Source organism: Watersipora subatra, chromosome 1 (genome assembly GCF_963576615.1).
Source record: "Watersipora subatra chromosome 1, tzWatSuba1.1, whole genome shotgun sequence".
NCBI classification, from domain to species: domain Eukaryota; kingdom Metazoa; phylum Bryozoa; class Gymnolaemata; order Cheilostomatida; family Watersiporidae; genus Watersipora; species Watersipora subatra.
The window spans coordinates 54,851,123-54,866,928 of record NC_088708.1 but is presented as its reverse complement, the minus strand read 5'-3'; the positions used below and the strand labels follow the sequence as shown (position 1 = coordinate 54,866,928).

Here is a 15,806-nt window from a genome sequence, read left to right as displayed (position 1 = left end):
ACAGCCTCTGCATCTCATACTGTTTATAAGGACAGCGCACTCACCGATTGCACCACTGGAGCTTGTGGTTTAGATATTTGTGACAGAATTTTCCGATTACGACTTCCTACTAACATTATGTTTTGTAACACAATAATAATGTGCTCCAGGTGATGCTCGAACTCACAGCCTCTGCATCTCATACTGTTTATAAGTACAGCGCGCTAACCGATTGCATCACTGGAGCTTGTGGTTGAGATATTTGTGACACAAATTTGCCATTCCGAATTTCTACTAACATTATGTTTTGTAAAACAATAAAAATGTGCTCCAGGTGAGGCTCGAACTCACAGCCTCTGCATCTCATACTGTGTATAAGTACAGCGCGCTAACCGATGGCACCACTGGAGCTTGTGGTTTAGAAGTTTGTGACAAAATTTTCCCATTACGACTTCCTACTATCATAATGTTTTGTCACACAATAAAAATGTGCTCCAGGTGAGGCTCGAACTCACAGCCTCTGCATCCCAAACTGTTTATAAGTACAGCTCGCTAACCGATTGCACCACTGGAGCCTGCGGTTTAGATATTTGTGACCAAGTTTTGCCATTGCGAATTTCTACTACCATTATGTTTTGTAACACAATAAAATTGTGCTCCAGGTGAGGCTCGAACTCACAGCCTCTGCATGTCATACTGAGTATAAGATTAGCACACTAACCATTTGCATGACTGGAGCTTGTGATTTGGGTACAATTCACCAAATATTTCCATTGCGAATTTCTACTAACATCATGTTTTGTAACACAATAATTATGTGCTCCAGGTGAGGCTCGAACTCACAGCCTCTGCATCTCATACTGTTTATAAGTACAGCGCACTAACCGATTGCATCACTGGAGCTTGTGGTTCAGATATTTGTGACAGAATTTTCCGATTACGACTTCCTACTAACATTATGTTTTGTAACACAATAATAATGTGCTCCAGGCGAGGATCGAACTCACAGCCTCTGCATCTCATACTGTTTATAAGTACAGCGCACTAACCGATTGCACCACTGGAGCTTGTGATTTAGATATTTGTGACAAAAGTTTCCCGTTGCGAATTTCTACTGATATTATGTTTTGTAACACAATAATAATGTGCTCCAGGTGAAGCTCGAACTCACAGCCTCTGCATCTCATACTGTTTATAAGTACAGCGCGCTAACCAATTGCGCCACTGGAGCTTGTGGTTTAGATATTTGTGACAAAAATTTGCCATTGCGAATTTCTACTAACATTATGTTTTGTAACACAATAAAGTTTTGCTCCAGGTGAGGCTCGAACTCACAGCCTCTGCATCTCATACTGTTTATAAGTACAGCGCACTAACCGATTGCACCACTGGAGCTTGTGGTTTAGATTTTTGTGACAGAATTTTCCGATTACGACTTCCTACTAACATTATGTTTTGTAACACAATAAAAATGTGCTCCAGGTGAGGCTCGAACTCACAGCCTCTGCATCTCATACTGTTTATAAGTACAGCGCACTAACCGATTGCACCACTGGAGCTTGTGGTTGAAATATTTGTGACAAAAATTTGCCATTCCGAATTTCTACTAACATTATGTTTTGTAAAACAATAAAAATGTGCTCCAGGTGAGGCTCGAACTCACAGTCTCTGCATGTCATGCTGATTATAAGTTCAGCGCACTAACCAATTTCATGACTGGAGCTTGAGATTTAGGAACAAATCACCAAATTTTTCCATTGCGACTTTCTACTAATATTATGTTTTGTAAAACAATAAAAATGTGCTCCAGGTGAGGTTCGAACTCACAGCCTCTGCATCTCCTACTGTTTTTAGGTACAGCTCACTAACCGATTGCACCACTGGAGCTTGTGATTTAGATATTTGTGACAAAAATTTCCCGTTGCGAATTTCTACTGATATTATGTTTTGTAACACAATAATAATGTGCTCCAGGTGAGGCTCGAACTCACAGCCTCTGCATCTCATACTGTTTATAAGTACAGCGCGCTAACCGATTGTGCCACTGGAGCTTGTGGTTTAGATATTTGTGACAAAAATTTGCCATTGCGAACTTCCACTAACATTATGTTTTGTAACACAATAAAGTGTTGCTCCAGGTGAGACTCGAACTCACAGCCTCTGCATCTCATACTGTTTATAAGTACAGCGCACTAACCGATTGCACCACTGGAGCTTGTGGAGGAGATATTTGTGACAAAAATTTGCCATTCCGAATTTCTACTAACTTTATGTTTTGTAACACAATAAAAGTGTGGTCCAGGTGAGGCTCGACCTCACAGTCTCTGCATATCATACTGATTATAAGATCAGCACACTAACCATTTGCACGACTGGAGCTTGTGATTTGGGTACAAATCACCAAATTTTTCCATTGCAAAGTTCTACTAACACTATGTTTCGTAACACAATAATAATGTGCTCCAGGTGAGTCTCGACCTCACAGCCTCTGCATCTCATAATGTTTATAAGTACAGTGCGCTAACCGATTGCGCCACTGGAGCTTTTGGTTTAGATATTTGTGACAAAATTTTCCCATTACGACTTTCTACTATCATAATGTTTTGTAACACAATAAAAATGTGCTCCAGGTGAGGCTCGAACTCACAGCCTCTGCATCTCATACTGTTTATAAGTACAGCGCACTAACCGATTGCACCACTGGAGCTTGTGATTTAGATATTTGTGACAAAAATTTCCCGTTGCGAATTTCTACTGATATTATGTTTTGTAACACAATTATAATGTGCTCCAGGTGAAGCTCGAACTCACAGCCTCTGCATCTCATACTGTTTATAAGTACAGCGCGCTAACCGATTGCACCACTGGAGCTTGTGATTTAGATATTTGTGACAAAAATTTCCCGTTGCGAATTTCTACTGATATTATGTTTTGTAACACAATTATAATGTGCTCCAGGTGAGGCTCGAACTCACAGCCTCTGCATCTCATACTGTTTTTAAGTATAGCACGCTAACCGATTGCACCACTGGAGCTTGTGGTTGAGATATTTGTGACAAAAATTTTCCATTGCGAATTTCCACTAACATCATGTTTTGTAACACAATAAAGTTTTGCTCCAGGTGAGGCTCGAACTCACAGCCTCTGCATCTCATACTGTTTATAAGGACAGCGCACTAACCGATTGCACCACTGGAGCTTGTGGTTTAGATATTTGTGACAGAATTTTCCGATTACGACTTCCTACTAACATTATGTTTTGTAACACAATAATAATGTGCTCCAGGTGAGGCTCGAACTCACAGCCTCTGCATCTCATACTGTTTATAAGTACAGCACGCTAACCGATTGCACCACTGGAGCTTGTGGTTGAGATATTTGTGACAAAAATTTGCCATTCCGAATTTCTACTATCATAATGTTTTGTAACACAATAATAATGTGCTCGCGGTGAGGCTCGAACTCACAGCCTCTGCATCTCATACTGTTTATAAGTACAGCACGCTAACCGATTGCACCACTGGAGCTTGTGGTTGAGATATTTGTGACAAAAATTTGCCATTCCGAATTTCTACTAACATTATGTTTTGCAAAACAATAAAAATGTGCTCCAGGTGAGGCTCGAACTCACAGCCTCTGCATGTCATACTGATTATCAGTTCAGCGCACTAACCAATTGCATGACTGGAGCTTGTGATTTAGGAACAAATCACCAAATTTTTCCATTGCGACTATCTACTAATATTATGTTTTGTAAAACAATAAAAATGTGCTCCAGGTGAGGTTCCAACTCACAGCCTCTGCATCTCATACTGTTTATAAGTACAGCGCACTAACCGATTGCACCACTGGAGCTTGTGGTTTAGATATTTGTGACAGAATTTTCCGATTACGACTTCCTACTAACATTATGTTTTGTAACACAATAATAATGTGCTCCAGGTGAGGCTCGAACTCACAGCCTCTGCATCTCATACTGTTTATAAGTACAGCACGCTAACCGATTGCACCACTGGAGCTTGTGGTTGAGATATTTGTGACAAAAATTTGCCATTCCGAATTTCTACTAACATTATGTTTTGTAAAACAATAAAATTGTGCTCCAGGTGAAGCTCGAACTCACAGTCTCTGCATGTCATACTGATTATAAGTTCAGCGGACTAACCAATTGCATGACTGGAGCTTGAGATTTAGGTACAAATCACCAAATTTTTCCATTGCGACTTTCTACTAATATTATGTTTTGTAAAACAATAAAAATGTGCTCCAGGTGAGGTTCCAACTCACAGCCTCTGCATCTCATACTGTTTATAAGTACAGCGCACTAACCGATTGCGCCACTGGAGCTTGCGGTTGAGATATTTGTGACAACAATTTGCCATTCCGAATTTCTACTAACATTATGTTTTGTAACACAATAAAAATGTGCTCCAGGTGAGGCTCGAACTCACAGTCTCTGCATGTCATACTGATTATAAGTTCAGCGCACGTACCAATTGCATGACTGGAGCTTGAGATTTAGGTACAAATCACCAAAATTTTCCATTGCGACTTTCTACTAACATTATGTTTTGTAAAACAATAAAAATGTGCTGCAGGTGAGGCTCGAACTCACAGCCTCTGCATCTCATACTGTTTTTAAGTACAGCTCACTAACCAATTGCACCACTGGAGCTTGTGATTTCGGTATTTGTGACAAACTTTTCCCATTCCGACTTTCTACTAACATTATGTTTTGTAAAACAATAAAAATGTGCTCCAGGTGAGGCTCGAACTCACAGTCTCTGCATGTCATGCTGATTATAAGTTCAGCGCACTAACCAATTGCATGACTGGAGCTTGAGATTTAGGAACAAATCACCAAATTTTTCCATTGCGACTTTCTACTAATATTATGTTTTGTAAAACAATAAAAATGTGCTCCAGGTGAGGTTCGAACTCACAGCCTCTGCATCTCCTACTGTTTTTAGGTACAGCTCACTAACCGATTGCACCACTGGAGCTTGTGATTTAGATATTTGTGACAAAATTTTCCCGTTGCGAATTTCTACTGATATTATGTTTTGTAACACAATAATAATGTGCTCCGGGTGAGGCTCGAACTCACAGCCTCTGCATCTCATACTGTTTATAAGTACAGCGCGCTAACCGATTGCGCCACTGGAGCTTGTGGTTTAGATATTTATGACAAAAATTTGCCATTGCGAACTTCCACTAACATTATGTTTTGTAACACAATAAAGTTTTGCTCCAGGTGAGGCTCGAACTCACAGCCTCTGCATCTCATACTGTTTATAAGTACAGCGCACTAACCGATTGCACCACTGGAGCTTGTGGTTGAGATATTTGTGACAAAAATTTGCCATTCCGAATTTCTACTAACATTATGTTTTGTAAAACAATAAAAATGTGCTCCAGGTGGGGCTCGAACTCACAGCCTCTGCATCTCATACTGTTTATAAGTACAGCGCGCTAACCGATTGCACCACTGGAGCTTGTGGATTAGAAATTTGTGACAAAATTTTCCCATTACGAATTCCTACTATCATAATGTTTTGTCACACAATAAAAATGTGCTCCAGGTGAGGCTCGAACTCACAGCCTCTGCATCCCATACTGTTTATAAGTACAGCTCGCTAACCGATTGCACCACTGGAGCTTGCGGTTTAGATATTTGTGACCAAATTTTGCCATTGCGAATTTCTACTACCATTATGTTTTGTAACACAATAAAATTGTGCTCCAGGTGAGGCTCGAACTCACAGCCTCTGCATGTCATACTGAGTATAAGATTAGCACACTAACCATTTGCATGACTGGAGCTTGTGATTTGGGTACAATTCACCAAATATTTCCATTGCGAATTTCTACTAACATCATGTTTTGTAACACAATAATTATGTGCTCCAGGTGAGGCTCGAACTCACAGCCTCTGCATCTCATACTGTTTATAAGTACAGCGCACTAACCAATTGCGCCACTGGAGCTTGTGGTTGAAATATTTGTGACAAAAATTTGCCATTCCGAATTTCTACTAACATTATGTTTTGTAACACAATAAAGTTTTGCTCAAGGTGAGGCTCGAACTCACAGCCTCTGCATCTCATACTGTTTATAAGTACAGCGCACTAACCGATTGCGCCACTGGAGCTTGTGGTTGAGATATTTGTGACAAAAATTTTCCATTGCGAATTTCCACTAACATCATGTTTTGTAACACAATAAAGTTTTGCTCAAGGTGAGGCTCGAACTCACAGCCTCTGCATCTCATACTGTTTATAAGGACAGCGCACTCACCGATTGCACCACTGGAGCTTGTGGTTTAGATATTTGTGACAGAATTTTCCGATTACGACTTCCTACTAACATTATGTTTTGTAACACAATAAAAATGTGCTCCAGGTGAAGCTCCAACTCACAGCATCTGCATCTCATACTGTTTATAAGTACAGCGCGCTAACCGATGGCACCACTGGAGCTTGTGGTTCAGAAATTTGTGACAAAATTTTCCCATTACGACTTCCTACTATCATAATGTTTTGTCACACAATAAAAATGTGCTCCAGGTGAGGCTCGAACTCACAGCCTCTGCATCCCATACTGTTTATAAGTACAGCTCGCTAACCGATTGCACCACTGGAGCTTGCGGTTTAGATATTTGTGACCAAATTTTGCCATTGCGAATTTCTACTACCATTATGTTTTGTAACACAATAAAATTGTGCTCCAGGTGAGGCTCGAACTCACAGCCTCTGCATGTCATACTGAGTATAAGATTAGCACACTAACCATTTGCATGACTGGAGCTTGTGATTTGGGTACAATTCACCAAATATTTCCATTGCGAATTTCTACTAACATCATGTTTTGTAACACAATAATTATGTGCTCCAGGTGAGGCTCGAACTCACAGCCTCTGCATCTCATACTGTTTATAAGTACAGCGCACTAACCGATTGCGCCACTGGAGCTTGTGGTTGAATAATTTGTGACAAAAATTTGCCATTCCGAATTTCTACTAACATTATGTTTTGTAACACAATAAAAATGTGCCCCAGGTGAGGCTCGAACTCACAGTCTCTGCATGTCATACTGATTATAAGTTCAGCGCACTTACCAATTGCATGACTGGAGCTTGAGATTTAGGTACAAATCACCAAATTTTTCCATTGCGACTTTCTACTAACATTATGTTTTGTAAAACAATAAAAATGTGCTCCAGGTGAGGTTCGAACTCACAGCCTCTGCATCTCCTAATGTTTTTAGGGACAGCTCACTAACCGATTGGACCACTGGAGCTTGTGATTTAGATATTTGTGACAAAAATTTCCCGTTGCGAATTTCTACTGATATTATGTTTTGTAACACAATAATAATGTGCTCCAGGTGAGGCTCGAACTCACAGCCTCTGCATGTCATACTGATTATAAGATCAGCACACTAACCATTTGCACGACTGGAGCTTGTGATTTGGGTACAAATCACCAAATTTTTCGATTGCAAATTTCTACTGACACTATGTTTTGTAACACAATAAAAATGTGCTCCAGGTGAGGCTCGAACTCACAGCCTCTGCATCTCATACTGTTTATAAGTACAGCGCGCTAACCGATTGCGCCACTGGAGCTTGTGGTTTAGATATTTGTGACAAAAATTTTCCATTGCGAATTTCTACTAACATCATGTTTTGTAACACAAGAAAGTTTTGCTCCAGGTGAGGCTCGAACTCACAGCCTCTGCATCTCATACTGTTTATAAGGACAGCGCACTCACCGATTGCACCACTGGAGCTTGTGGTTTAGATATTTGTGACAGAATTTTCCGATTACGACTTCCTACTAACATTATGTTTTGTAACACAATAATAATGTGCTCCAGGTGATGCTCGAACTCACAGCCTCTGCATCTCATACTGTTTATAAGTACAGCGCGCTAACCGATTGCATCACTGGAGCTTGTGGTTGAGATATTTGTGACACAAATTTGCCATTCCGAATTTCTACTAACATTATGTTTTGTAAAACAATAAAAATGTGCTCCAGGTGAGGCTCGAACTCACAGCCTCTGCATCTCATACTGTGTATAAGTACAGCGCGCTAACCGATGGCACCACTGGAGCTTGTGGTTTAGAAGTTTGTGACAAAATTTTCCCATTACGACTTCCTACTATCATAATGTTTTGTCACACAATAAAAATGTGCTCCAGGTGAGGCTCGAACTCACAGCCTCTGCATCCCAAACTGTTTATAAGTACAGCTCGCTAACCGATTGCACCACTGGAGCCTGCGGTTTAGATATTTGTGACCAAGTTTTGCCATTGCGAATTTCTACTACCATTATGTTTTGTAACACAATAAAATTGTGCTCCAGGTGAGGCTCGAACTCACAGCCTCTGCATGTCATACTGAGTATAAGATTAGCACACTAACCATTTGCATGACTGGAGCTTGTGATTTGGGTACAATTCACCAAATATTTCCATTGCGAATTTCTACTAACATCATGTTTTGTAACACAATAATTATGTGCTCCAGGTGAGGCTCGAACTCACAGCCTCTGCATCTCATACTGTTTATAAGTACAGCGCACTAACCGATTGCATCACTGGAGCTTGTGGTTCAGATATTTGTGACAGAATTTTCCGATTACGACTTCCTACTAACATTATGTTTTGTAACACAATAATAATGTGCTCCAGGCGAGGATCGAACTCACAGCCTCTGCATCTCATACTGTTTATAAGTACAGCGCACTAACCGATTGCACCACTGGAGCTTGTGATTTAGATATTTGTGACAAAAGTTTCCCGTTGCGAATTTCTACTGATATTATGTTTTGTAACACAATAATAATGTGCTCCAGGTGAAGCTCGAACTCACAGCCTCTGCATCTCATACTGTTTATAAGTACAGCGCGCTAACCAATTGCGCCACTGGAGCTTGTGGTTTAGATATTTGTGACAAAAATTTGCCATTGCGAATTTCTACTAACATTATGTTTTGTAACACAATAAAGTTTTGCTCCAGGTGAGGCTCGAACTCACAGCCTCTGCATCTCATACTGTTTATAAGTACAGCGCACTAACCGATTGCACCACTGGAGCTTGTGGTTTAGATTTTTGTGACAGAATTTTCCGATTACGACTTCCTACTAACATTATGTTTTGTAACACAATAAAAATGTGCTCCAGGTGAGGCTCGAACTCACAGCCTCTGCATCTCATACTGTTTATAAGTACAGCGCACTAACCGATTGCACCACTGGAGCTTGTGGTTGAAATATTTGTGACAAAAATTTGCCATTCCGAATTTCTACTAACATTATGTTTTGTAACACAATAAAAATGTGCTCCAGGTGAGGCTCGAACTCACAGTCTCTGCATGTCATACTGATTATAAGTTCAGCGCACTTACCAATTGCATGACTGGAGCTTGAGATTTAAGTACAAATCACCAAATTTTTCCATTTCGACTTTCTACTAACATTATGTTTTGTAAAACAATAAAAATGTGCTCCAGGTGGGGCTCGAACTCACAGCCTCTGCATCTCATACTGTTTATAAGTACAGCGCGCTAACCGATTGCACCACTGGAGCTTGTGGATTAGAAATTTGTGACAAAATTTTCCCATTACGAATTCCTACTATCATAATGTTTTGTCACACAATAAAAATGTGCTCCAGGTGAGGCTCGAACTCACAGCCTCTGCATCCCATACTGTTTATAAGGACAGCTCGCTAACCGATTGCACCACTGGAGCTTGCGGTTTAGATATTTGTGACCAAATTTTGCCATTGCGAATTTCTACTACCATTATGTTTTGTAACACAATAAAATTGTGCTCCAGGTGAGGCTCGAACTCACAGCCTCTGCATGTCATACTGAGTATAAGATTAGCACACTAACCATTTGCATGACTGGAGCTTGTGATTTGGGTACAATTCACCAAATATTTCCATTGCGAATTTCTACTAACATCATGTTTTGTAACACAATAATTATGTGCTCCAGGTGAGGCTCGAACTCACAGCCTCTGCATCTCATACTGTTTATAAGTACAGCGCACCAACCCATTGCGCCACTGGAGCTTGTGGTTGAAATATTTGTGACAAAAATTTGCCATTCCAAATTTCTACTAACATTATGTTTTGTAACACAATAAAGTTTTGCTCAAGGTGAGGCTCGAACTCACAGCCTCTGCATCTCATACTGTTTATAAGTACAGCGCACTAACCGATTGCGCCACTGGAGCTTGTGGTTGAGATATTTGTGACAAAAATTTTCCATTGCGAATTTCCACTAACATCATGTTTTGTAACACAATAAAGTTTTGCTCAAGGTGAGGCTCGAACTCACAGCCTCTGCATCTCATACTGTTTATAAGGACAGCGCACTCACCGATTGCACCACTGGAGCTTGTGGTTTAGATATTTGTGACAGAATTTTCCGATTACGACTTCCTACTAACATTATGTTTTGTAACACAATAAAAATGTGCTCCAGGTGAAGCTCCTACTCACAGCATCTGCATCTCATACTGTTTATAAGTACAGCGCACTAACCGATTGCGCCACTGGAGCTTGTGGTTGAGATATTTGTGACAAAAATTTTCCATTGCGAATTTCCACTAACATCATGTTTTGTAACACAATAAAGTTTTGCTCAAGGTGAGGCTCGAACTCACAGCCTCTGCATCTCATACTGTTTATAAGGACAGCGCACTCACCGATTGCACCACTGGAGCTTGTGGTTTAGATATTTGTGACAGAATTTTCCGATTACGACTTCCTACTAACATTATGTTTTGTAACACAATAAAAATGTACTCCAGGTGAGGCTCGAACTCACAGTCTCTGCATGTCATACTGATTATAAGTTCAGCGCACTTACCAATTGCATGACTGGAGCTTGAGATTTAGGTACAAATCACCAAATTTTTCCATTGCGACTTTCTACTAACATTATGTTTTGTAAAACAATAAAAATGTGCTCCAGGTGAGGTTCGAACTCACAGCCTCTGCATCTCCTAATGTTTTTAGGGACAGCTCACTAACCGATTGGACCACTGGAGCTTGTGATTTAGATATTTGTGACAAAAATTTCCCGTTGCGAATTTCTACTGATATTATGTTTTGTAACACAATAATAATGTGCTCCGGGTGAGGCTCGAACTCACAGCCTCTGCATGTCATACTGATTATAAGATCAGCACACTAACCATTTGCACGACTGGAGCTTGTGATTTGGGTACAAATCACCAAATTTTTCGATTGCAAATTTCTGCTGACACTATGTTTTGTAACACAATAAAAATGTGCTCCAGGTGAGGCTCGAACTCACAGCCTCTGCATCTCATACTGTTTATAAGTACAGCGCGCTAACCGATTGCGCCACTGGAGCTTGTGGTTTAGATATTTGTGACAAAAATTTTCCATTGCGAATTTCTACTAACATCATGTTTTGTAACACAAGAAAGTTTTGCTCCAGGTGAGGCTCGAACTCACAGCCTCTGCATCTCATACTGTTTATAAGGACAGCGCACTCACCGATTGCACCACTGGAGCTTGTGGTTTAGATATTTGTGACAGAATTTTCCGATTACGACTTCCTACTAACATTATGTTTTGTAACACAATAATAATGTGCTCCAGGTGATGCTCGAACTCACAGCCTCTGCATCTCATACTGTTTATAAGTACAGCGCGCTAACCGATTGCATCACTGGAGCTTGTGGTTGAGATATTTGTGACACAAATTTGCCATTCCGAATTTCTACTAACATTATGTTTTGTAAAACAATAAAAATGTGCTCCAGGTGAGGCTCGAACTCACAGCCTCTGCATCTCATACTGTGTATAAGTACAGCGCGCTAACCGATGGCACCACTGGAGCTTGTGGTTTAGAAGTTTGTGACAAAATTTTCCCATTACGACTTCCTACTATCATAATGTTTTGTCACACAATAAAAATGTGCTCCAGGTGAGGCTCGAACTCACAGCCTCTGCATCCCATACTGTTTATAAGTACAGCTCGCTAACCGATTGCACCACTGGAGCCTGCGGTTTAGATATTTGTGACCAAGTTTTGCCATTGCGAATTTCTACTACCATTATGTTTTGTAACACAATAAAATTGTGCTCCAGGTGAGGCTCGAACTCACAGCCTCTGCATGTCATACTGAGTATAAGATTAGCACACTAACCATTTGCATGACTGGAGCTTGTGATTTGGGTACAATTCACCAAATATTCCCATTGCGAATTTCTACTAACATCATGTTTTGTAACACAATAATTATGTGCTCCAGGTGAGGCTCGAACTCACAGCCTCTGCATCTCATACTGTTTATAAGTACAGCGCACTAACCGATTGCACCACTGGAGCTTGTGGTTCAGATATTTGTGACAGAATTTTCCGATTACGACTTCCTACTAACATTATGTTTTGTAACACAATAATAATGTGCTCCAGGCGAGGATCGAACTCACAGCCTCTGCATCTCATACTGTTTATAAGTACAGCGCACTAACCGATTGCACCACTGGAGCTTGTGATTTAGATATTTGTGACAAAAGTTTCCCGTTGCGAATTTCTACTGATATTATGTTTTGTAACACAATAATAATGTGCTCCAGGTGAAGCTCGAACTCACAGCCTCTGCATCTCATACTGTTTATAAGTACAGCGCGCTAACCAATTGCGCCACTGGAGCTTGTGGTTTAGATATTTGTGACAAAACTTTGCCATTGCGAATTTCTACTAACATTATGTTTTGTAACACAATAAAGTTTTGCTCCAGGTGAGGCTCGAACTCACAGCCTCTGCATCTCATACTGTTTATAAGTACAGCGCACTAACCGATTGCACCACTGGAGCTTGTGGTTTAGATATTTGTGACAGAATTTTCCGATTACGACTTCCTACTAACATTATGTTTTGTAACACAATAAAAATGTGCTCCAGGTGAGGCTCGAACTCGCAGCCTCTGCATCTCATACTGTTTATAAGTACAGCGCACTAACCGATTGCACCACTGGAGCTTGTGGTTGAAATATTTGTGACAAAAATTTGCCATTCCGAATTTCTACTAACATTATGTTTTGTAACACAATAAAAATGTGCTCCAGGTGAGGCTCGAACTCACAGTCTCTGCATGTCATACTGATTATAAGTTCAGCGCACTTACCAATTGCATGACTGGAGCTTGAGATTTAAGTACAAATCACCAAATTTTTCCATTTCGACTTTCTACTAACATTATGTTTTGTAAAACAATAAAAATGTGCTCCAGGTGAGGCTCGAACTCACAGCCTCTGCATCTCATACTGTTTTTAAGTACAGCTCACTAACCAATTGCACCACTGGAGCTTGTGATTTCGGTATTTGTGACAAACTTTTCCCATTGCGACTTTCTACTAACATTTTGTTTTGTAACACAATAAAAATGTGGTCAAGGTGAGGCTCGAACTCACAGCCTGTGCATCTCATACTGTTTATAAGTACAGCGCACTAACCGATTGCACCACTGGAGCTTGTGCTTTAGATATTTGTGGCAAATTTTTCCAATTGCGACTTTCTACTAACATTATGTTTTGTAACACAATAATAATGTGCTCGCGGTGAGGCTCGATCTCACAGCCTCTGCATCTCATACTGTTTATATGTACAGCGCGCTAACCGATTGCACCACTGGATCTTGTGGTTTATGTATTTGTGACAAAAATTTGCCATTGCGAATTTTTACTAACATTATGTTTTGTAACGCAATAAAAATGTGCTCCAGGTGAGGCTCGAACTCACAGCCTCTGCATGTCATACTGATTATAAGATCAGCACACTAACCATTTGCACGACTGGAGCTTGTGATTTGGGTACAAATCACCAAATTTTTCCATTGCAAATTTCTACTGACACTATGTTTTGTAACACAATAAAAATGTGCTCCAGGTGAGGCTCGAACTCACAGCCTCTGCATCTCATACTGTTTATAAGTACAGCGCGCTAACCGATTGCACCACTGGAGCTTGTGGTTTAGATACTTGTGACAAAAATTTTCCATTGCGAATTTCCACTAACATCATGTTTTGTAACACAATAAAGTTTTGCTCCAGGTGAGGCTCGAACTCACAGCCTCTGTTGTGATTTCGGTATTTGTGACAAACTTTTCCCATTGCGACTTTCTACTAACATTTTGTTTTGTAACACAATAAAAATGTGGTCAAGGTGAGGCTCGATCTCACAGCCTCTGCATCTCATACTGTTTATAAGGACAGCGCACAACCGATTGCACCACTGGAGCTTGTGATTTAGATATTTGTGACAAAAGTTTCCCGTTGCGAATTTCTACTGATATTATGTTTTGTAACACAATAATAATGTGCTCCAGGTGAAGCTCGAACTCACAGCCTCTGCATCTCATACTGTTTATAAGTACAGCGCGCTAACCAATTGCGCCACTGGAGCTTGTGGTTTAGATATTTGTGACAAAACTTTGCCATTGCGAATTTCTACTAACATTATGTTTTGTAACACAATAAAGTTTTGCTCCAGGTGAGGCTCGAACTCACAGCCTCTGCATCTCATACTGTTTATAAGTACAGCGCACTAACCGATTGCACCACTGGAGCTTGTGGTTTAGATATTTGTGACAGAATTTTCCGATTACGACTTCCTACTAACATTATGTTTTGTAACACAATAAAAATGTGCTCCAGGTGAGGCTCGAACTCGCAGCCTCTGCATCTCATACTGTTTATAAGTACAGCGCACTAACCGATTGCACCACTGGAGCTTGTGGTTGAAATATTTGTGACAAAAATTTGCCATTCCGAATTTCTACTAACATTATGTTTTGTAACACAATAAAAATGTGCTCCAGGTGAGGCTCGAACTCACAGTCTCTGCATGTCATACTGATTATAAGTTCAGCGCACTTACCAATTGCATGACTGGAGCTTGAGATTTAAGTACAAATCACCAAATTTTTCCATTTCGACTTTCTACTAACATTATGTTTTGTAAAACAATAAAAATGTGCTCCAGGTGAGGCTCGAACTCACAGCCTCTGCATCTCATACTGTTTTTAAGTACAGCTCACTAACCAATTGCACCACTGGAGCTTGTGATTTCGGTATTTGTGACAAACTTTTCCCATTGCGACTTTCTACTAACATTTTGTTTTGTAACACAATAAAAATGTGGTCAAGGTGAGGCTCGAACTCACAGCCTGTGCATCTCATACTGTTTATAAGTACAGCGCACTAACCGATTGCACCACTGGAGCTTGTGCTTTAGATATTTGTGGCAAATTTTTCCAATTGCGACTTTCTACTAACATTATGTTTTGTAACACAATAATAATGTGCTCGCGGTGAGGCTCGATCTCACAGCCTCTGCATCTCATACTGTTTATATGTACAGCGCGCTAACCGATTGCACCACTGGATCTTGTGGTTTATGTATTTGTGACAAAAATTTGCCATTGCGAATTTTTACTAACATTATGTTTTGTAACGCAATAAAAATGTGCTCCAGGTGAGGCTCGAACTCACAGCCTCTGCATGTCATACTGATTATAAGATCAGCACACTAACCATTTGCACGACTGGAGCTTGTGATTTGGGTACAAATCACCAAATTTTTCCATTGCAAATTTCTACTGACACTATGTTTTGTAACACAATAAAAATGTGCTCCAGGTGAGGCTCGAACTCACAGCCTCTGCATCTCATACTGTTTATAAGTACAGCGCGCTAACCGATTGCACCACTGGAGCTTGTGGTTTAGATACTTGTGACAAAAATTTTCCATTGCGAATTTCCACTAACA

The 15,806-nt window shown here is 40.3% G+C and overlaps 7 non-coding genes across 7 annotated transcripts; all 7 read right to left on the bottom strand.

Annotated features, from left to right (window-relative positions):
- Positions 1 to 1,945: 1,945 nt before the first annotated feature.
- Trnai-uau (transfer RNA isoleucine (anticodon UAU)) lies at positions 1,946 to 2,030 on the bottom strand. The gene is given in 2 exon segments: positions 1,946 to 1,981; positions 1,993 to 2,030. It is a non-coding gene; the product is annotated as a tRNA-Ile (tRNA).
- An 899-nt stretch (positions 2,031 to 2,929) lies between these two features.
- Trnal-uaa (transfer RNA leucine (anticodon UAA)) lies at positions 2,930 to 3,014 on the bottom strand. The gene is given in 2 exon segments: positions 2,930 to 2,965; positions 2,977 to 3,014. It is a non-coding gene; the product is annotated as a tRNA-Leu (tRNA).
- Positions 3,015 to 5,881: 2,867 nt separating this feature from the next.
- Positions 5,882 to 5,966, bottom strand: Trnai-uau (transfer RNA isoleucine (anticodon UAU)). Its single transcript is given in 2 exon segments — positions 5,882 to 5,917; positions 5,929 to 5,966. It is a non-coding gene; the product is annotated as a tRNA-Ile (tRNA).
- A 1,555-nt stretch (positions 5,967 to 7,521) lies between these two features.
- On the bottom strand, positions 7,522 to 7,606 carry Trnai-uau (transfer RNA isoleucine (anticodon UAU)). The gene is given in 2 exon segments: positions 7,522 to 7,557; positions 7,569 to 7,606. It is a non-coding gene; the product is annotated as a tRNA-Ile (tRNA).
- A 3,687-nt stretch (positions 7,607 to 11,293) lies between these two features.
- Trnai-uau (transfer RNA isoleucine (anticodon UAU)) lies at positions 11,294 to 11,378 on the bottom strand. The gene is given in 2 exon segments: positions 11,294 to 11,329; positions 11,341 to 11,378. It is a non-coding gene; the product is annotated as a tRNA-Ile (tRNA).
- Positions 11,379 to 13,917: 2,539 nt separating this feature from the next.
- Trnai-uau (transfer RNA isoleucine (anticodon UAU)) lies at positions 13,918 to 14,002 on the bottom strand. The gene is given in 2 exon segments: positions 13,918 to 13,953; positions 13,965 to 14,002. It is a non-coding gene; the product is annotated as a tRNA-Ile (tRNA).
- Positions 14,003 to 15,668: 1,666 nt separating this feature from the next.
- Trnai-uau (transfer RNA isoleucine (anticodon UAU)) lies at positions 15,669 to 15,753 on the bottom strand. The gene is given in 2 exon segments: positions 15,669 to 15,704; positions 15,716 to 15,753. It is a non-coding gene; the product is annotated as a tRNA-Ile (tRNA).
- Positions 15,754 to 15,806: the final 53 nt, after the last annotated feature.